Below are 22760 nucleotides of genomic sequence, written 5' to 3'. Positions count from 1 at the left end.
TCTAAAGAAAGAAATTGAGGAGGATCTCAGAAAATGGAAAGATCTCCCATGCTCATGGATTGGAAAAATCAACATCTTAAAAATGGCCATCCTACCAAAAGCAATCTACAGATTCAATGCAATCCCCATCAAAATTCCAACCCAGTTCTTCATGGAATTGGAAAGATCAATGTGCAATTTCATATGGAATAACAAAAGACCTAGAATAGTGAAATCCATCCTCAACAACAAAAAAAATCTGCGGGAATCACTATTCCTGACCTCAAGCTATATTACAAGGCAATTGTGCTGAAAACTGCATGGTACTGGTACAGAAATAGGCATTTGGATCAATGGAATAAAATAGAAGATCCAGAAATGAGCCCTCATGTATATGGTCACCTGATTTTTGACAAAGGAGCAGTAAACATTCAATGGAAAAAGGACAGCCTATTCAACAAATGGTGCTGGTCCAACTGGCACTCAACATGCAAAAGAATGAAAATAGACCTGTTCTTATCTCCTTGTACAAAGCTCAAGTGTAAGTGGATCAAAGATCTCCACATTAAACCAGATACACTGAAACTATTAGATGAGAAAGTAGGGAAAACCTTAGAACACATAGGTACAGGAGAAATTTTCCTGAACAAAACACCAATGGCTCAAGCTCTAAGGTCAAAGATTAACAAATGGGACTTAATGAGATTGCAAAGTTTCTGTAAGGCTAAAGACATCGTCAAGAAAACAAAACGGCAACCAACAGAATGGGAAAAGATCTTTACCAACACCACATCAGATAGAGGCCTAATATCCAAGGTGTACAAGGAACTCAAAAAGCTAGACACCAGAGAATCAAATAACCCTATTAAAAAATGGGGTACAGAGCTAAACAAAACGTTTTCAGTTGAGGAACACCGAATGGCCGAGAAACATCTGAGGAAGTGCTCGACATCCTTAGCCATCAGGGAAATGCAAATCAAAACAACCCTGAGATTCCACCTCACACCAGTCAGATTGGCCAAGATCCAAAACTCAGATGACAGCAGATGCTGGCGAGGCTGCGGAGAAAGAGGAACACTTCTCCACTATTGGTGGGGCTGCAAGCTAATACAACCACTCTGGAAATCTGTTTGGCGATACCTCAGAAAATTGGATATAGTACTACCTGAAGACCCAGCTATTCCACTTCTGGGCATATACCCCAGAGACACTTTAAAACACAACAAAGATATATGCACCACAATGTTCATAGCAGCTCTATTTATAATAGCCAGAACCTGGAAGGAACCCAGATGTCCTTCAGAAGATGAATGGATACAAAAATTGTGGTACATATACACAATGGAATACTACTCAGCCACCAGAAACAATGACTTAACCAAATTCTTAAGAAAATGGCTGCATCTAGAGAATATCATCCTGAGTCAGATAACCCAGTCACAAAAGAACAGACATAATATGCAGTCACTGATAGTGGGATGCTAACCCCAGAGGCTTGCACTCCCCCAGAAACAACTCACAGACTGTATGAAGTCCAAGAAATAAAGAAAACAAAAAAAGTATACATATATTTACAAACAAGAAGACTTTGACGGTTTCCATGTTTCGTTTTGTTTTGCATGTACTTTACGCTTATTGTAACTATTGGGTTTTCAATGCGTACTGTCGGGCCCTTGAAAAAAATCAAGTACTGACTAAAAAAAATATATTCACATGGTTTTATGTGAAAAATTATTTTAATGTCTGAAAAAACAGTACTGACAAAAAAGTATAATTTTAAGCAAAAAATGTTTAAAATCTGTACATTTATCTTTGTTTTGTAAAATAAAGTCGTTTAAAAAAAATAAAGAAAAAGAAAAAGGAAAAAAAAAAAAAGAATTGTAGTTAACTGATTAAGCTTAACTCATAAGACCAGAACCCTAAATTAACATTCTTCTCCTCAAAAAAGCTGAAAGAATGAGGTAGCTCACAAAGATAAGGTGACAGAGAGGGTTTCTTTTATGAAATTCTACCCAAACTTTGAAGCATAGTTTGGTATCCGTACCTCTTCCAACACAGAAGTGAAAGCTCCCAACATAAAGCCAGCTTTTGTCCTGGTACCATTTTCTACATCATAGAATAATGCACACACTGTGAACAGCAGGAAAGGTTTACATTTTTAGTGTTACCCTAAAGTTCCTAGGGAAGGTTGGTCCCCAGAGCATCAGTGTTTAGTGGCGGAACTTTCAGGGAATGATTTGATCATGGGGATTCTGACCTCTTGACTCATTTCTTGGTTGTTGATTCACAGCTTGATGATATCGATGGGAGGAAATCCCTCCCTCTATCCTTTCCCTCACTGCTGTCTACAGTGACATGACATGACCTGCTTTGTTCCACCATCTCCTCACCACAGGCCCAGAAGCAATGGAGTCAAATGAATTTAGGCAGGGCCATTTGCAATTGTGAGCCCAAAGGAGATCTTTTCTCCTTTAAGTGATTTTCTTAGCACGCACACTTATTGGGATCTTAGAAACAGTCTATATAAAATCCACATAGTCTTTTCCTGTTTTAAATAAATACATATGTGATTATTAATACTTAATTAAATATTTAGTCATTAACTAGGTATATACATTCTTCACTGTGTTGATTCTATATTGAATCTCAAGTTCTCTTATTTGTGATTAATTGATGTGTGAGCTTGTCTGGACCGTTACATGTTCAGAGACTTAACACACAGAGTTTAAACTTTGTCCAGGTTAGATTTTGTCATCTTAATACAAGCTAGTGCTGTCTGGAAAGAGTGCACTTCAGCTGAGAAAATGCCTCCATCAGATTAGCATGTAGGCAAGCACATAGCATTTTCAGGATTAATAATGATAGACATGGATGGGTCCAGCCCACTGTGTGCACTGTGACCCCTGGATAGGTGCTTCTGAGTGCTATAAAAAAGCTCATTGAGCAAGACTTAGGGAACAAGCCGGTAAGCAACACTCCTCCATGGCCTCTGCTTCAGTTTTCGCTTCCAAACTCCTGCTTTGAGTTCCTGTCCTGACTTCCCTTCCATGGTTGAGTGTGATTGGGATGTGCAGCTCAAATAACCCTTTCTTCCCCAAGGTCTTATTAGAGCAACAGAAAGCACAGGAAGACAAATATGTTTTAACTTTGTCTGTTTAAACATTTCTCACCCAGGCTTCTTTTTATGTACATACATACTTATTTACATGTGTCTTTTTCATAGCTTCCTTTTTATTCTTTTTTCTTTAATGTCAGCCCACTATGTAAGATCCTCTCTAATTACCTTCCCATATATTTATTTATACACTAAAGCCTTAACCAGCTATCTAAGCTGGATCACGAAAACGCAGGCTTCCCTTCAAGGTGGCAAGGGCTGTGATGTAAAGGTTGGGCTTGGACTGGACCGCAGCTCAGTGCTGACCACATGCAAGCTGGATGCTTTCCTAATGTGTTGTAAGTTCAACATTGCCACTTAGAAAAGAATAAGTGCTAAAATAAACAGCTGCTGAAGAAGTAGGTCATTTCTAAGACTACAGGACTCGGGTCCTTAAGCTGAGGTTCTATAATTTAGGGAAGATACTTCCTCTGGCCCCTGTGTGCAAAGTCAGTGTCATTATCTATGTGGTACTTAGCAGTTTTACTCTGCTAACAGTGTGGGATTACTCTGCTAACAAGTTGAGAGGGTTCTCGTCTTACTGACTTTTCTCATTGCTTTGACAGAATATACAACATTCACAGCTTATTCAAGCAAGGAAGGATGATTATTTTGGTTCACAGGACATGATTCTTTATGAAGGAATGGAAGGCAGCGGGGACGTTAGGCAGCTGGTCACATTGTGTCTGGAACCAGTAAGCCAAAACTGGACAGGAAGTGGAGCTGCTTGTCACACCTCAAGACCCATCCCCAGAGACTCACTTTTGTTAACAAGGTTCTATTTCTTAAAGCCTCTTTGCTTTTCTAATCAGTTCGGATCTGGGGATCATACAATCCAAGACCCCAGCCTGTAGAACCATTTGTCATTCAGAGTATAACAGTTTTCATCAGAGAATTCAGGAATAAGGCAAAGACACTTCTTATTGCCCTGTGTGTGAGTGTGTGTGTGTGTGTGTGTGTGTGTGTGTGTGATTCTGTACCTTATAGTTAGGAATTCGACTTCCCAGGAGAAAGCCAGGCAGTAGACCATATTTTCCAGTGTGAGAATTTTGTTTTTCTCTGGTGGCCCATGTCTTCAGACTTCCCATTAAGGTCTTAATTCTGTTTAGAATCATTAGATGATCATTAGATAGTCAGTAATTCTGTTTAGAATCATTTGGAGTTAAGAAAGAGAATGGAGAGTTGGTGACATTCAACCATGTGGTAATTCTATGATATTACTAAGCCAGGCACAGAAAGGCACCTGGGTACATGCCTTCTAAAAAAAGGAAAGAAAGGAGAGGGGAGAGAGAGAGAGAGAGAGAGAGAGAGAGAGAGAGAGAGAGAGAGAGAGAGAGAGAGAGAGAGAGAGAGAGAGGTAAAAATTAGACACTAAGAAGATGACTGGTGGCTGGAGCGATGGCTCAGTGGTTAGAGCACTGACTGCTCTTCCAGAGGTCCTGAGTTCAATTCTCAGCAACCACATTGTGGCTCACAACCATCTGTAATGGGATCTGATGGCCTCTTCTGGTGAGTCTGAAGACAGCTACAGTGTACTTGCATTACATAAGGTAAATAAATTTTTTAAACTGATACTCATTTTAAAAGTTATTCTAAAAAAGAAGGAAAAAGGAGAAGGAAGAGGAGAAGGCGGAGGAGGAGAAGAAGAAGGCTGAGAGAGTCCTACCATGTAATGCATTAAAATGCCAATGACATTGTAGGCTTCTCCAGCAGGGTAGAGTCCATGAGCAAAGTTTTCTAGAGAAAATAAACTTGTTACTTTATTTTAATACAATTTTAATTGTATCTTCATGTCATCCTGGCTCTAACTTGCTTTGTAACCCAGGATGACCTTGAACTTCTGATCCTCTGACCTCTACCCCTGAATACTGTCCTTACTGTTGTATACTACCACACTTGGTTTATCGAGAGCTGAGGATAGAATTCTGGACTTTATGCTTGCTAGAGTGTTTTATTTTCTTATGTATACTGTATGTACACATAATAAACATCATACTTTATTGAAGCATGACCAGTCAATTTGAAATGATGATGATTTTTATAATTTTGTTTTCAAAAGAGCTTGCTACGGGTAGAGAATATTCTCATTTGGGCTCAAACCTAGGATAATTTCAAGGTGTCAGGCTTCCCCAATGCAAGTGCTGTCTAATGCCAGACCACTCTGCATGTCAGACTACACAGGCTATGTGTGAAGTGAGCAGCAACACCCACTGTTTCCTAAAAAGGCTGAGCCAGAAATACAGGAGGCAGAAATCTGCTAATCTACTGCAGCCTCAGAAACATTCTCACTGAACACTGTGAAACCTTACATTCTTACTGGGTTTTCTGTACACAGGGTATTTTCTTAGCCATTAAATTTGCTCTTAGCCAAGATGTCTGTGATATAGATGTCATGGAAAGATCTGGAACAGTATGTATGGATACTGAGGAAACCTTCTCTTCCTCAGAGAATCTGCCTTTAGGAGCTTTTCTCTGCAAGCCAGGCAAGCTGTCAGACTAACTGTTGACTTTTGTAAGTGGGTTCATTCTGGAGGTGATTTACTCTAATTTTCGTGGATGTGCACTTACCCTGCTTCCCTTCCCTCTCGCCATTGTCTCCCTCCTTCCTTGTTTTCTTACCTACTCTCCCACTCCCTTCCTCTCTCTTCTCCTCTCTGTTTTTCCCCCTCTCTCTTCCCCCTTTCATGTTTTTCTTACTCCCCTTCTCCTTTTGAACCATTGACCCAGTTCTGGAGCTGTACACACTCTCCTGACCCCGGCTTGGCTCCGGCATGCAGACAGAATGGCTCTCCTGGAGAACCTTGGCTGTCTTGGGTGACATCTTTCATAGGCATGCAATTTGATATGCAGTTTTTGCTCCAGTTGGAATTTTCTGAGTTCTAGACCAGGCACCCAAAGCAAATGCTGTGCTCTGAATCTTAAAATTTGAGCCGAATGTACTTGAGGGTCACCCTTTTTCCAGGGTTCAAAAGTCTGGATGACACTTGAGAAGCTATGGAGCCACCCACAGCTCACTTTGTTATTCTTAAGACATACCAGATAATGATGAATTTTGAACAACCAGACTTCACAACTGTCTTTTAAACGAATGGCTGTGTCAACACCCCTATTTCTCTAACCTACACATTTCTCCTAGCCACAGATCACACAAAGCTTAAGAGTAAGTCATAGAGGATTATGGACAGGTGGGTATTGCAGAGGATCTAATTTGTTGTCTTAACAAGGACTGAACGGGAAGGAGCTAGAGTGAGCAAGAAAAAAAATTTTTTTTAATTAAAGCTATAAATGAATAATTAATAAAAAGAAGAGTAGATAGAGAAGAATTAAGAGAAGAAATGACAAAGGAAGGGGGGCATTTATAGGCTGTAGATATAAATAACACAGAATAAAATCACAGGAAAACGACACAGGCCAGGCCAGAACCATTGCTAACAATGGTCCGTGTTTCTTCCCCAATGACTGGCTAGAGGTGCAGGCTTTCTCCCCAGGCTTGTTCCCTTGGTGATGGTAGTGGAGAAGAGGGTTAGTAGACTGTATCCTCACTGAAGTCCAAACAGGTTAGACCAGAAAGGGCTGCTGCAGGTTGAGCCCTGCCCTACCTTTCCCACTAGCAGTGTTAGGGCGGTGCTGGGCTGATCTCTTGAGGGTGATCTTCAGGAGCCAGTGATGCCAGCAACTCAGTGGGTACTCTGGCTGTGTACAAGGCCAGCACAGGTCCATGCCCTCTCAGAGGCTCTTGGCTGGTGTGGGCAGGCTGTGGAAAAGGTCCAAAAATCTGTGGCTGTCAGTCAGAAGCAAACACTGCCCTGGAAGGGCACAGATGGATCTATATGTCTTGGCCAGACCAGGCAAGGGTATGGCTGCCCCAACTTATGTTTGCATTCACACATAGCTGGCCTTGCCCCTCCCCCAAGAGCCAGGCTAGTTTCTAGCTGTCAGTGTCTTTTGCTCCCATTCAGAGTTGGGCCACATGGACTCCTAAGTCTGGAATTTGTGGCCATACTACGATCAGTTTTCTGTGTTCACACTGACTTTGGGGGTGGGCTCGCTGAGCTAGAGCAGAGAGGGGATGTTCAAGGTTAGGGGGAGAAATACAGGCTTCTGTTCAAAGGCTTGACTAATTTCCCTTAAAGATTTGCTAGCCTTGTCAGTTCAGAGGGTGACTGCTCTCCAGCTAGCTTGCTGTGGAGAGCTAGCCTTCCTTTCCCTGAGTCACCCCCTCCCTGGCAGGGTTGCTCAGTCTTAGGGTCTTTAATTGCTTTTACAACCCAACAAGTCTGTGTTTGCATCTGTGTCATCCATTGTGTAGTTGGTTGTTAGGTCCAGTGACTGTCCTGTACCGCTCCTTTCTCCTTAGTCAGTGATGGCGTTTCCCTTAGAACTTGGGTGTGGGTGTCCCTGATCCACCAACTTCAGCATCACTCCCTGAAGCACCATGACTTTGAACACACCCCTCTGAAGCTGCACCAGATCCTCCCTTCAGCAACAAACAAATGAATAACAGACTTGACTAGGGTGTCTCTTTCAGTCATAAGTTAAATCCATTATTGACAGTGAAATCTTTCGCCATGTAAATCAGAGTGTACCTTCTTAGTGTTTATTCAAAATAGTCCCAGGTAGCCGAGTGGTTTTGAACTCTGTAGCCAAGAATCAAATGTGGATTCCTGATCTTTCTGACTCCACTTCCCAGTTGCTGAGATTAGAGAAATGTGGTTGCCCTTTCCATAAAATGCATATTCTGTGGGCTGATGAGATGGTTAAAGGGATGGAGACCTTGGTCATGTGAGCCTGGGGACCTAGTTAGATATCTACAGAAAGGTAGCAGGACAGGGTCCATGGTGTGAGTGCATGTGTGTGTGTGTGTGTGTGTGTGTGTGTGTGTGTGTGTGCGCGCGCGCGCGCGCCACACCAAATAAAGTTTAAAAATAACCTCCATGTGATAAATTCTAGAACTTTCAGTGAAAACCACAAAGGTATGTCATATCAAGCAGAATTCTCATTCTTTAGTTGTGATGAGAAATTTCTTCTCTGAACTATTTTAACTTAAAATAAACATCCATTGGCTCTTCTCAGCACATCCTTTCTGGTGACTGGAGGGCTTCTGAGTCCACATCCTGTCAGTCCTGTTTGACCATCATTTTATTCTAACACAAAGTGCATTCTGAGTAAGAACTCTTTCTCATGCCCAGTGCTGCTGTACTGGGGGTGTGTCATGGCTTTGTTTCTGAGGTAGTTTAGGAGGTTTTTTTGTTTATTTTTTTCTGATTCTAAATAAATGTCATCTAACTTTCTATTTTTGACTATGACTAAATTAAAAGATTTGGGATTATTAAGAATTCTAGATTTCATCCATTTCTTTGAAATGCTAAATTAGCAGTATTTTAAGTTAAAACATTCCAAGATTTATAAAGCCTTTAGTTAACTGTGTGTGTAGGGGGGAGTGAAAAACCACATTTAGTGACTGTTTTTCAGCTCTTCTCAAGGTCCTTGAAATGATCCGGTGATCAGAGGCTGACCAGTCTTTCCCTGGAGTATTGATTTGCATTTCCACATGAAAGGGCCTGATGTGTTTGAGTAACTGAGGCATTTTGCATGGATATTCTTGGTAAGTTTGGTTACTCCCACAACTTATGACACCATCATTAAAAATCTAGATGAAGAGGAAAACCTCACTATAAATAAACTCATTTTTCTCTGACTGCTTGGGTTTATGTCTTTCCATTCAGTGGAGCACATGTGAACTAGAGAACGTAAGAAGCCACACTTAGTCACTATGATACAACTGTGAAGTAAATGCCTGCAGTAAAAATATAATACAGGGACAATTTTTATTTTTACGTTAGAATTTGAGTTGTGCCGTACTCTGTTTTAGATCAACAGACTGGAGCTCTTCTAACCATGGCTTCTGCCTCTCACACTTGCATCCTGTTACCTTCAGAAGGGGCTCATGAAGCAATGCAGAGGATGCAAAAAGAGGTTAAGCTGTATTAGGGATACACTTGGGAACCCGGTAGGGGGAGGGGCAGAGGCAGAGGCCAAAAAATACTTATGGCTAAAGAGCTGAGGCAGGATGAGAAGGTAGAGAATCTAGCACACACACACACACACACACACACACACACACAGAGAGAGAGAGAGAGAGAGAGAGAGAGAGAGAGAGAGAGAGAGAGAGAGAGAGAGAGAGGTGGGTTGGTGGGTGGGAATTCTGGGAAATAGGCAGGTGCAGGAAAGGGAGATTTGCCCCAGACACAGAGGAAGATGGTCACATGAAACTAGGAACCAGGTAACCAGCCAGGTGGCACTCATAAAATAGAAAATCTGGATGACTAAGGTATGAACTAGTTGGGGAACACAGCCGAGGCTATTGGCCTGGGCATTTATTCATATGTAATTTATCCCCAGTCATTATTTCTGGGAACTTGGGCATGGGAGGAAAGCCTACAGCTACATAGACACTTTGGAAGTTGTGCCCCAGCTTCTGTAGAACCCCATATGGGCCTTTCTCCCACATGTATATGAGAAAGTAACCATAAATATTTATGACTATAGAAAAGAAACATAGCCATCAATTTTTCTGTGTGTTTTCTTTCTAAGGCTGTACAAAATGATGCTGATGTAGTTTAAATTCTGATGAAAAAAAGTAAGACATATTGGAAGATCATGGGAGAAAAAAGTCCCTAGTGAACAACATCTTATTTTCAATTATTTTTTTTTTCCTCAAATTGGGTTTGCTTTGTAAATAGGATACAATGACTATTCTACAGCCAATTTGTAATGACAGGAAAACATAACCATACAGACACACAACACATCATGTAAGGTGCAAGCCAAACTCTTAAATGAATACTGCATCTGCTCTAGGCTAAAAGAAACAAGGGTGAACTATTAGACACAAAACCACAGCGATATCTGTGCTGTTCCATTTCAAATTAACCCTCACACCACATATGAGGCCCTTATACCAAATCGAAACACTTGTTTATGAGTGTTTTAAACATCACATAATTAAGAGACAATGTGATCTCAAGTAATTTGCCATCTAATTAGGTTTCTTTCCACTGATGAGTACTCTTGACTTCAGCCTCCCTCATGGGTATGTTGATAATTTCTTCAGATTTGGATGATCCAGTTTTGGGTATTAGCTAGTATATTTTATTTTTAGAACAGTTTTATATTCCAAGAAACATTGAACTAATAGTATGAAGAACTCCTCTTCAGTTTGCCTGGGACATTTGCTATAGTTAATTAACCAGTACTGACATTAACCAGATCTGACATTTATCCCAACTTCTTTAGCTACCATGACTTTTCTATTCCAGAACTGTAGTAAGAATTTTAGTTTCTTAAACAACACAGTTATGTTATGTATGTTTTGTTTTCATTCTGGGTGTGGGATAAGAGGCTGCTTCACAGCAGGTGACTATGATTTGCCTCATGTACTAGCAAGGGCATGACTTTTGCCAGCTACAGATAAGTTCTGTGAGTGTGTGACATTTGGAATTCTCAAAATTTTTGAGAAGGTATAAATACCAGAGACCAGAGAGGGGCCAGGCACCTGCCCTGAGGATGCTGCTGCTTCTTTTGCTGCTGCTGGTTCCTGTCATGGCTTGTCAAGTGGTCAAGAGCAAGAAGACATCAAGAAGAGATTGGATATCCTAATGGTGAAGACTGGACTCATCCCAAGGAACTTAACACCACTAACCAGCAGAAAGTAGTCTAGTGAGATATGTGCTCCCTTTTCCCTCTATCTATCTTTCTTTCCTACCTAGTGTTGGATGGAAGGTGTTGGAATGATTAAGGTGAAATAGGGTTTAGAAGGATGGTAGATATAAAAACCCAATAAAACAGTCCCAAAGTATACCTTTAAACAACAAAGTAGCACACGCACACAAAAGTTTACCAACACAGCACCTCACCTAGGACACCTTGTCAGCTTTCATACTGTCTCCATCAGCTGGGTCTGCAGTGCAGTAAAATTTCAAGCCTCCTTTTTATGATGACTGACAGCCCTATAAGCATGCTCAGATGCTATGGAAAAGTATGCTATGCTTACTTTTCTCACTGCAATGAGGAAGAAATATCAGACAGAAACACCTTAGAGGAAGAAAATGCAAGTTTGGGACTCTGGTCCATCACAGTGAGGAAGGCATGGGCTGGAAGGATAATGGGGTTGCTCACATTGGGGCTGCAGTCAAGAAGCAGAGAGACATGCTGGTGCTCAGCTCATCCTCTCCTTTTGCACTTTTGATTTGGTCCAGAAGCTCAGCCCACGGAATACTGTTGCCCACATTCAGAGGGGGTCTTCCCGCCTTCAGTTAGATAAAAACACCCAGAGGTGTGTCTTCCAGGTGTGAATCCCATTAAGTTGACACCTCAGGTTACCACACCTTAGCTTTCCATACTAAGTCTACCGAGGAAACTGCTGTCTTCATTTCGCTCAAGGTCATAAACTGTCCAAATGACTCATGACAGCAGATGTTGAAAGTTTACTAATGCAGTTCTCGTCTAGTTTTGGGACTGTTGGTTTTATTTGACTTTTCATCTAGTCTATGGCACAATTTGAATGAGGTAATCTTTAGGAAGTGGAGAGTTTGCCTCCACAGATCTGTGCAATTCACTAGAAATTCTTCTGCACAAAGATTTGTCTTGTTTCTTACTTATTTGTATATTTAGTTGCTTTTTTATATGCATGTGAGTTCAGAGTGTATATTTTATACCTAATGTTGTTATCCAACATATGCTGTCTTAGTGACTGTTCTATTGCTATGAAGAGCGAGATACCACAACCAAACCAAACCAAGCCAAACAACAACAAGAACAACAATAAGAACCTTCATAAAAGAAAGCATTTATTAGGTTATTGCTTACAGTATTAGAGGGTTAGTCCATGAGCATCATAGCAGGAAGCAGACAGGCATGGCATTGGAGCAGTAGCTGAGAGCTTTACATACTTAGGGTAGGGAAAGAGAAAGAGACTGAGCCTGGAATGGGCTTTTGAAACCTTAAAGACTACTCCCAGTGACATTCTTCCTCTAACAAGGCCACATATCCTAACAATTCTCACACAGTTCTACTAACTTGGAACTAAACATATGAACCATTCTCAATAAAACCACTACAATGACATTTAGTATTCCTACTTTGGTTACAGCAAGCTTTTTAACAAAAGGAAAATTGAATGTATTCAGTGTGTGCTTGTATATTATGTGTGTATGCATGTAGATAGAATGTGTGGGTGTGTGTGGTAGTGTGTGTAGCATGAATTTGCACAGAAGCCTGTGGAGGTCAGAGGTTGACATAGGCTATCTTTCTCTATTGCATTCCACCCATTTTTTCTCTGCTCTTTTAAGTTACTCCCTTGACAAAGCTCTTTGAAATAACCATGTTTTAATGTTAAATTCTACCCCAATACTGCATACCCAATCTTCCTGGGAACAAACAATTGAAAAATCAAAAAAGCTCTTTCAAGTTGAACAATTTAAGTTGCATGATGGATTAATCTTCTGATTAATCTTCTGGCTCTGAGATAAGATCTCGGAAGTGTAGTTTGTCAGCAATTAGCCAGGTTACTTCACAGAATCTTGAAGGCATTACAACAATGAAACTAAAAAATAAAAAGAAAAAAAAAGAACAAAACAAAAAAACATTGCCTATTTCTCAAAGTCGCTCTTGAATGAGGGCTGGTGGGTAATTTAGAAAATACAAAGGCCTTGGTGTCTCTCTTTACATTATTCCTCCCCATTGCTTCCCTAAAACAGTTAACTCAGACTCAGCTCTGTATATCCTCATCTTATCATTTAGCAAATGTTTTGTGCAAGGCTGTAACAGGATGAACTTGGCTGGTGGAAGAGCTGTGTTTCCTTGATCCTCTTTCTCCAATTCAAGCACTGAAATTCCTTCAGCCTTATCATGAAGCACAGACCAAACTATGGGACCAGGATGTTTATGTATGACAATGACATCAGAAGTTCCTGAATTAAAACCACTGCCTTAGTCAAATAAGTCAGGCCAGGATGCTGGCCAAAGCAGAAAAACATGTTTTGCCTCCATGCCTAGAACCAGTGGGCAATTACCAAGCATCAGCTAAACTCCAATGTAAAGAAAACCCTTCTACCCACTGTTGATGGGAGAGTTAGTTCTCATTATCTCTTGAGCTGAAGCTCCTCCTGCTTAAAGCTTTGTTCCCTTTAAGTGGGAAGTGATTTAGCTCAGCTTTACAGCTTCCCTGAAATAAGAGCCTACTGCCCAGTATCATAAGGAGCCTAAATCTCAATAACATATTACAAAATACAATAAAAAATAAGCAATAGGTCCAATAGTATTCTAAAAGAAGATATGCAAATGACAAACATATCTGTAAAAAAGATGTCTAACATAATTAATAGTCAAAAAAAAATAAATCAAACCAAAATGAGCTGTCACCTTATTTTAATAACCATGGCTGTGGGCCAAGAGACAAAGATAACAATCGCTGATAATTACACAGAGAAAAAAAACCTTTGTACAAAGTTGGGGGGAGTGTACGGTACTATAGCCATTATGGGAAATACTATACAGGTTCCTCCAACAATTAAGAATATGTGTACTGTATGACCTAAAAACAGTACTCCTGGGTATTTACACAAAGGAATTGAACTCAGAATGTTGAAGAGATATCTGTCTCTCTTGTGCACTAGAACACTATGTAAGCATTTGTCAGGTGATTGATTAATGGTGAGCAAATATGTGGTGTGATACTAGATGAAATATTGAATCCTGAGAAAAAATGAAATTCTGTTATTTGTGATGACATGAATGGAGAGTATTGTATAAATGAAATCAGACATGCACAAGGTGACATGAACTGCAGATATATCTGGTATGACCATGGAACATATGTATGTAACTGTAAAGGTGTAACCTGGTCCCCACCCTTGGAGCAGAACTAAGCAGGGGATGCTGACATTTGCTGTAGGTATAAGGCTTGTTTATGTAATAATGTTTATACTTTATGTTATGTTCCTCTTTCAGGGAATGTTCTCCCTGCCAAGGTTATCAGGGAATGTTTGCCCTGACAAAGTTAATGACTCCATGATAATCAGAAACAGCAAAATTGAAGGAAGCAAGAATGTACCTAGTGTTCCTTAGCAAAATGGCAATGTTGTGATCTTCAGGACAGCCCTTAAGACTGTGGGAAAGAATTCTGAAAACATGAGATATAAATCAATGTAAAAGCTGTTCTTTACAGGATGGATTCAATTTGAATTGTTTGAGGGACCTCATGGACCTGAAAGGTGAGAGGCAGCTGTAATAATGAGCCAACTTTGTCATAGAAATATTAAGGAAGGAAATAAAGAGATTTAGGGAAAGGTGATGTCAGGGTACATCCCATCAGGCTGTAAGCTTATTATTTATGTTTGCAGTTGAATAAAGACTAGTTTGGCCTTTTAATCTGGAATAAACTACAATCCAGAAATGGAGGGCGACATGTGATCCAGATCTTGAGGCTGGAAGACATAGGCATTTGATCTGGACCTTGAGAAATAGTGGTCATGAAAAGTTTAGGCTCAGTCATGGTGGTATACACCTTTAATTCTAGGAGACAAAGGTGAGCAGATCTCAGAGTTCAAGGCCAGCCTGGGTCAGAGCAAGTTCTAGGTAGAAAAAGAAAAAAAAAAAAAGCTTAGGTCCAGGCATGGTAGTACATGACTTTAATCTCAGCATTTAGGAGACAGAACCATGTAGATGTCTGAGTTCAAGGTCTGTCTATAGAGCAAGTTCCAGGAAAGCCAAGTTTAGTCAGGGAAGGAGTTGGAAAATAGAAAGTCGGTGATAATCTATAGAACAGTGGGGCCGTGTTCCAGCTCTAGCAAGAAACAGAACTAGGCAGCTTTTGGCTTATGTGGCTCTGGCTTTAGAGTCAAAGGGCTAAGGTCATAAAATGCTGATTCATGCAATGAACCTGGGAAAATGATTGCATTAAAATGGAATTCCTAAGGAAGTAGATTGTGCTAAATAAAAGACTGGACTTTGGTCTTCAAAAGAGAGCTATCTCAAGCAGATCACAGAGCTGCCAGAGCATCCATCACTGACTTTAAGTTGTTCTTCTGATGCTCCCAAACACTCCTTCCTCAGGACCCTCTCCCAAGCTGAGACTGGTCCTGGGAACCTCACAACTTCACCCAGATATAGAGTCTGAATTTGTTGTTTTTGTAGAAGTTTATAGATGATAGATGCTGCTTGAGGGGAAGGGATCAGTGGGTAAGTAAGTTAGATAAATATGAAATTTGGTGAGCTATTTGTATAGTTGGGTGATTGTGGATCATGATGAACTGGAACAAAGCATTTTGAGTGCTAATGTTTTAAAAAATATTTTATTTAATTTTAACGTGTGTGTGTGTGTGTGTGTGTGTGTGTACCTGCAGAGGCCAGAAAAGAGTGTCATACCCTCTGGAAGTGGAATTACAAGAATCTGTGAGCCAGGCAATGAACTCAGGTCCTTTGGAAGAGCAACAAGTATTCCTAACAGCCATGGCATCTCTCCAGCTGCCATTTTGAGTGTTTTAACCACAGGGAAATGATAAATGCTCACATAGATGAGTAGGTTTAACCATTTACACATTAAATAATGCATGCATGTATCAAAACATCACATGGGGGCTGGGGAGACGACACAGTGGATGAAATCACTTGCCATACAAGTGTGAGGACCTAAGTTCTGATCCCCAAAGCATACTCCTGTAATTCTAGAACTTCTATGGTAAGATGTAAGAGAGACACTGGGTATTCCTGGAAGCTCACTAGCCAGCCAGCCTAGCACATAAAGCATCAAAGAACTGATGTTGTCTTAAGCAAAGTGAAACTGAAGAGTGACACTTGAAAGTTGTCTTCTGACATTTGCATGTATACCATGGCATATATGCACCTACATACACACATGCACAAATCTTACTGTACTTCATTAATATATATATATATATATATATATATATATATATATATATATATATATATATACAACTCTTATACTTCTATGAAGCCATTAAAGCATATTTAAGTTTTAAATGTTGAGAAATATCTTTTATTGATAGAAATTGGCAGAGTTAAAGCTTTTCTGTAACCTTTTACCATTACATGGATGGGGCTTTGCAGATGAGAGGGTATTAAATTTATCTGATGTACTAACTTAACATAGAAACTGCACTGCCCACTTTTGGATGACGCTTATCCAAAAGTCATTTGTAATTTTTGGAAGTCAAAAAAACTTACCATTTGTTTATGAATCATTTTAATTCAGAAATTCTTTCACTTCTCGGGAATTGGAAAATCCCAAATTATTAAAACTTTATTAAATAAAAAGTATTTGCAAATTTGAAGGTGAGATTTTTGTTGTTTTTGAGACAGGGTTTTAATCTTATAGTCCTTGCTGACCTAGACTTTGCCATGTAGACCAAAGTGGCCTTAAACTCACAGAGATCCTTCTGCCTTTGCTGGGATTAAAGGCATGTACCACAACTCCTATGAAGATAGCAATTTAAATTATCTGTCTTATTTGTTCACTGAGGGGGTGAATTGTATGAGGTCATTTCTGGAAAATCCTCAGGTTTTCTTTTGAATTACCCAAAGTCCAATGGGGCATACTGTATAGAAAGGGGTACGATTCTCTCTGGTGTATAATTAGAACAATAGCAAACCACCTAGACCCCTTACTCAATCCAGGTCGAACCTGAGGGCTTGCTGTTGCCAGACTCACTTAGAGGTGGCATACATGCCCTGGATGTTTGTAGTTGACCTGGAGTTCCTCTCTAAACACTAACTTCAACTGTCACTAACTAAAACTGTCACTTTTAAGGAGTGACAATGCCATCTAACAGTCCATACCACGAGGGTAGTTCCTCAGCCTTCACGGACATCTCTTTTCCTATGTCACGTTTTGTAAAGATGGATACATGTGCAAGGTATAAGAGGATTGAGATCTGTTCCCAGATTACCCAGTGAAAATCCCAAGTCACTTCCTGTCTGTCCTCTGTGTGACTTCAGAAGCTCCTCTCTTCAGTCTTGCTTTTCTTCTGTAACCTGACATTTCTTTAAGCTGTTGTAAGAAATAGAGCATTAACAAATTTCACAGAGTCCCTGCAAGTCAGGGGGTTGCCTAACCTTGGGGTTTCCTGTATGTAAACCTAACTCTTAGGTGATAGATCAGAAATTCAATGTCATCCTCAACTACATAGCAAGTTCGAGGCCAGCATGGGCTACATGACACCTGTCTCAAAGAAACTAAACTGAAGCTTAACCCAAACAAATGAACAAACAAGTCCAGAATGCTGATGTCTATAATAACTAAACAATAGCTTAAGATGTCAGCATATAGGAGCGCTGAGTATTTGCAGATCATGGCATGAAAATGTGTTCCTTTTCAGAAGCATCCTTTTGGAAGTTTTGTGTGTTTTCTCATTATACCCTCCTAGTGATCAGAAGGCACCTGCTCTTTTGGAGGGAGGAGAAACTGGAAAGAAGTATTTGCGGCTCACAAAGACTCAGCTAATGGGAAAAATGCGGAATCATCTCACTTCTTAAATTGCCCTTATAGCTTTCGGCTGGTCCTGCCTTATGACATTAGTGCAACTGGAAAGATGTAAAATAGAATGAGACTGAGCTGTTTCTGATTGACTACCACAGTCAGCCATCCCTTAGTCTCTCAGTTTTCAAATTATGGAATTCAAGAATTGTGTGGCAGAGTTCTCTTTGGGAGTAGTTTCAGATGAGGTCAAAGAGTACGTGCCATTTGGTGGGCATCCCTGATGCTTCCTGAGCGGGCACTGGCTTCATTTCATTTCAGTGCATGGCTTGTGTTTTGTAAACATGGGTGGGTCTATGACAAGCTCGAAGGTACAGGCTCCCAACTCAGGAGTCCTCATTGCACTGAGTATCAGCTTCCTCACAAATGGCATGGGAACCCCAAACTGGGAAATCAGCAAAGAATAGAAATACAGCCAGGTTCTGGCCAACGGTCCAGACACAAGCTGTGTGAGGACCTGGAGCGCCTGATGAAAATTCAAGCCCATAGGGGGCTGTGCCACTTCTGAGGTCTTCGTGTCCGAGGTCAGCACACCAAGAACACTGGCCACAGGGGCCGTACTGTGGGTGTACCCAAGAAGAAATTAGTCTCTGGGCCTTTGCTGTTAATAAATGGTTTATATACCTGTGGGGGGGGGAATAGATACGTTTTAATTTTTGCATCTGAAGGCATACATATGAAAATGCTATTGTGCAACTACCGTATATGATCTTTTTTAAAAAAAGAAAAGAAAAGAGAAGAGAAGAAAAGGTGCTTTTATTGTTTTCCTGGATGCCAAAAGAATCACACAGAAGCATTTGGGTTTGGAAAGAGGGCTCAGTTGGCAAAGTGATTGCCAAACAATCATGATGCCTTGAGTTTAGATCACCAAGAAACACATACAAAAAGCTAGGTGTGGTGGTACATGCTGGTAAGTCCACCTCTGGAAAGGCAGAGCCTGGATAACATCCCAAGACTAGCTGGCTGGCTAGTCAGTCTAATCAGGTTCATAAGCTTCAGGTTCAGTGAGATACCCTCTCTCAAACAATAAGGAGGCAAGTGATTGAGGGAGACACTTAACATCAACCCCAGGCCTCCACTAGCAAGCACATACAAATGCAGACACACGGGAAGATGGACACATGTACCCCTCCCCCATACACATACACAAATAAAAGCTAAACCCAGAAGAAAGGCCTCTAGACTCGCAAAGGAATGATTCTTCTCGCGGGAAACTGAATGAGGAAGTCACACACATCACAGAGTTAGGCGAAGAACAAAGCAGAGAGGGAAGAAACAGAAGTTTCCAACACTAGCTACAGCCCCAGGAACTGGTAACAGACACTAAAGAACCTTGTCAGCAGCAAACCCACCCTGGATCGAGGGGTTAGCGCACATCGAGCTTTCTTTCGAATAGCTGCTCTACACAGGTTAATCATTCCTCCCCAGCCCCTGGCACACAAACTAAGCTTAGTTCATTTATTCATGCCTTGCTCCTATTGATCCTTCCCTCCATCCACTTATCCTCTCAACAAATAATTTATTGACTGTTTTCCAAGAAGAACCCTTTTGTCATGTTTATCTGCGGTGTGGGAGACTGGCACCAAGCACTAGGCACTGACTAGATTCCTCCCGGCACGCTTCCACCTGTCGGCAAATGAGGCTGCAAAGGCACACACATGTTGTTCCTGAGGGGACAACATAATCTGTCTCCAGGCACAACCTTTGCACATCAAACACTCCGTGAAGAAAGAGGCCAGCTGGCGTGTGGAACTATCCCCCAGGATCCCACTGCGCCAAAGCTGCTCAAAACAAAAGCTCCCTGTGCGCTCCGGGGCTCCTGGAGAGGTTTTAGATCAGCAGGGGGACTTGGTATCTTCACTGGAGAACTGCCTCCCTTCTTTTCCCTTCCAGTGACAAGGTGGATATACAAGGAGATGATAATTGATGGTAAGTTTACACACTTTCACTTGGCTGTCAGTCTCAACTCAGCTTGAGCTGCGGACATTTCAAGTTTCTTCTGGTGAATCAGGTCCGCGCCAGGTGACTTTGGACTGCCATGCGCCCCTCACTCAGTCACTTTGGACTTTCTAGCTCCGGTCTCTTTCTTGTACTGTGTGCATTTTCTAATTGTCTTAATAATACTCCTCCCTGCCCTGACCACCGTTATTGATGCTATGGAATCGACTGACAGTGGACTGAGCTTCCAACTAAAGACGCATGAATAACTCTCATCAAGACTTGTGTTTAGCAGAAAACCCAAGTGTAAGTTCAAGATATACTGGGTGGGTTTTTAGGACCGAGACTGATTTAGATACTCGTGATATATGCGTTAATGGTTTACTTTTAATTTTTAAACATTGAGAAGAAGTTTATGTATTTTTAGTGTACATTCTGTGAATTTGACCAATACACACATTCTCTACTACCACCATAGAAGAACGCGGGGCCTGGGGAGACAGCTCAGATGATAACGTGCTTGCTGCCCAAGCTTGCAGATTTCAGTTCAGTCCCCTGCATCCAGGTAAAAAGTCAGATTGATGAGCAGTATGCACTTGCGATCCTATAGCTGGGGATGCAGAGACTTTAGGAGGTTTTAGGAGTTGTGATAAAATCAGGGCTTGGGTCCACACAGACAACACCAGGCCAGTGCAGTTCCAAGTGAGAGAGGTTTATTGTGGGGAAGGGGACAAGAGAGGGCGATAGGGACAAGGGAGAAAAGAGAGAAAAGAGAGAGAGCGAAGGTCAGGAGGGTCTGCCTTACACACACGGATACAGTCTTTCCTCCCCATAGTCAAAAAATAACTGCACTCTGCAGCTCACCTGCCAACAACTATATGGTTTCGGCCTCTGTAGCTTTGCCTTTTTCAGAGTGTGGATTACACAGTGTGGATTTGGCATTTCACTCCATGGCACAGTCATGGATTTTCTTTCCTGTGGCTGACTTACACTAAATTATGTGTGTGTGTTACACACGTGTTCCCAGCTCAGAGGCATTTGGGTTTGGAATTTTGAAGGTGCCTTGAATTAAACTGTTACAATCACCCCATGTATGTGGAACACAGGGTTTGGGCTTAGGTGATGAACACATAGACATGTGCTCACTGAGTTGCATGAATTCTATATATTTAAACTGATAAGAAATTCTCAGACTGGCTCTTATACAACCATGTCACTTGTGATGCTGTCTGCAGTACATGTAGCTGTATATGTATAATGCTGTCTGCAGTATAATCTAATGTCAGTTCTATAACTTATGAATGCTTGGAACTGAGACCTTTATCCACCCCTTCCCCATTCTCTCACATTTCTTCCCCCTTTTAATTGGTTATATTTTATTTACATTTCAAATGTTATACCCTTTCCTGAATTCCCCCCTTTAAACTCCCTATCCCACCCACCCCTGCTTTTATGAGGGTGTTCACCCACCTACCCACCCACCCCCTCCTGCCTCCCTGCCCTGACATTTCCCTACACTGGGGCAACAAAACTTGGTAGGACCAAGGGCTTCTCCGCTCATTGATGCCCAACAAAGCTAGCCTCTGCTACATGTGCAGCTGGATCCATGGGTCCATCCATGTGTACTCTTTGGATAGTGGTTTAGTCCCTGGGAGCTCTGGTTGGTTGACATTGATATTCATATGGGGTTGCAAATTCTTTCAGCTCCTTCAGTCCTTTCTCTAACTCCTTCATTGGGGACCCTGTTCTCAGTTCTATGGTTGGCTGAGAGCATCTGTCTCTGTATTTGTCAAGCTCTGGCAGAGCCTCTCAGGAGACAGCTATGTCAGGCTTCTGTCAGCAAGCACTTTTGGGCATCAGCAATATTGTATGGATTTGGTGGCTGTATATGGGCTGGATTTCCAGGTGGGTCAGTCTCTGGATGGCCTTTCCTTCAGTTTCTGCTCTAAACTTTGTCTCAGTATTTCTTCCTGAGAATATTTTTGTTCCCACTTCCAAGGACTGAAGCATGTGCACTTTGGTCACCCTTCCTCTTGAGCTTCATGTGGTCTTGAGTATTCTGAGCTTTAGGGCTAATATCCACTTGTCAGTGAGTGCATTCTTTTGTGACTGAGTTACCTCACTCTGGATGGTAGCTTCTAGTTCCATCCATTTGCTTAAGAATTTCATGAAGTCATTGTTTTTAATAGCTGAGTAGTATTTCATTGTGTAAATGTACCACACTTTCTGTATCTATTCCTCTGTTGAAGGACATCTGGGTTCTTTCCAGCTTCTGGCTATTATAAATAAGGCTGCTATAAACGTAGTGGAGCATATGTCCTTGTTGTATGTTAGAGCATCTTTTCAGTATAAGCCCAGGAGTGGTATGGATGGGTCCTCAGGTAGTACTATATCAAATTTTCTGAGGAACCACCAGACTGATTTCCAAAGTGGTTGTACCAGTTTACAATCCCACTAACAGTGGAGCAGTGTTCCTCTTTCTCCACATCCTCACCAGCATTTGCTGTCTTCTGAGTTTTAAATCTTAGCCATTCTGACTGGTGTGAGGTGGAATCTTAGGGTTGTTTTGATTTGCATTTCCCTGATAACTAAGGATGTTGAACATTTCTTTAGGTACTTCTCAGCCATTTGATATTTCTCAGTTGAAAATTCTTTGTTTAGCTATGTCCCCCATTTTTAAATAGGGCTATTTGATTCTCTGGAGTCTAATTCTTGAATTCTTTGTATCTACTAGATATGATCCCTCTATTGGATGTAGAATTGGTAAAGATCTTTTTCCATTCTGTTGGTTGCCATTTTGTCCTAATGACCATGTCCTTTGCAATTTTATGAGGTCAAATTTGTCAACTCTTGGTCTTAGAGCATCAGCCAGTTCTGTTCAGTAAATTTTCCCCAGTGTCAATGTGTTCGAGGTTCTGCCCCACTTTCTCTTCTATTAGTTTGAGCATATCTGGTTTTATGTAGAGGTCCTTGATGCTCTTGGACTTGAACTTTTAACAGATAAGTATAGATTTGCATTTTTTTTACATGCTGACTGACAGTTGGACCAGCACCATTTGTTGAAAATGCTATTCTTTTTCCACTGGTTGATTTTAGCTCTTTTGTCAAAGATCAAGTGACCATAGGTGTGTA

General features: G+C 41.1%; 1 pseudogene across 1 annotated transcript in view; it reads right to left on the bottom strand.

Annotated features, from left to right (window-relative positions):
• Positions 1-17937: 17937 nt before the first annotated feature.
• The window catches only part of LOC308430443 (large ribosomal subunit protein uL1-like), a 112556-nt pseudogene continuing 107733 nt past the window's right edge, over positions 17938-22760 (bottom strand). The window contains exon 3 of the transcript in view: positions 17938-18250. The product of the transcript in view is annotated as a large ribosomal subunit protein uL1-like (transcript). The remainder of the gene's footprint in view (positions 18251-22760) is intronic.

This window comes from Micromys minutus, assembly GCF_963924665.1.
Source record: "Micromys minutus genome assembly, chromosome: 15".
NCBI lineage: Eukaryota > Metazoa > Chordata > Mammalia > Rodentia > Muridae > Micromys > Micromys minutus.
Note: the sequence above shows the minus strand (reverse complement) of the source record. Positions and strands in the feature narration are given on the sequence as shown.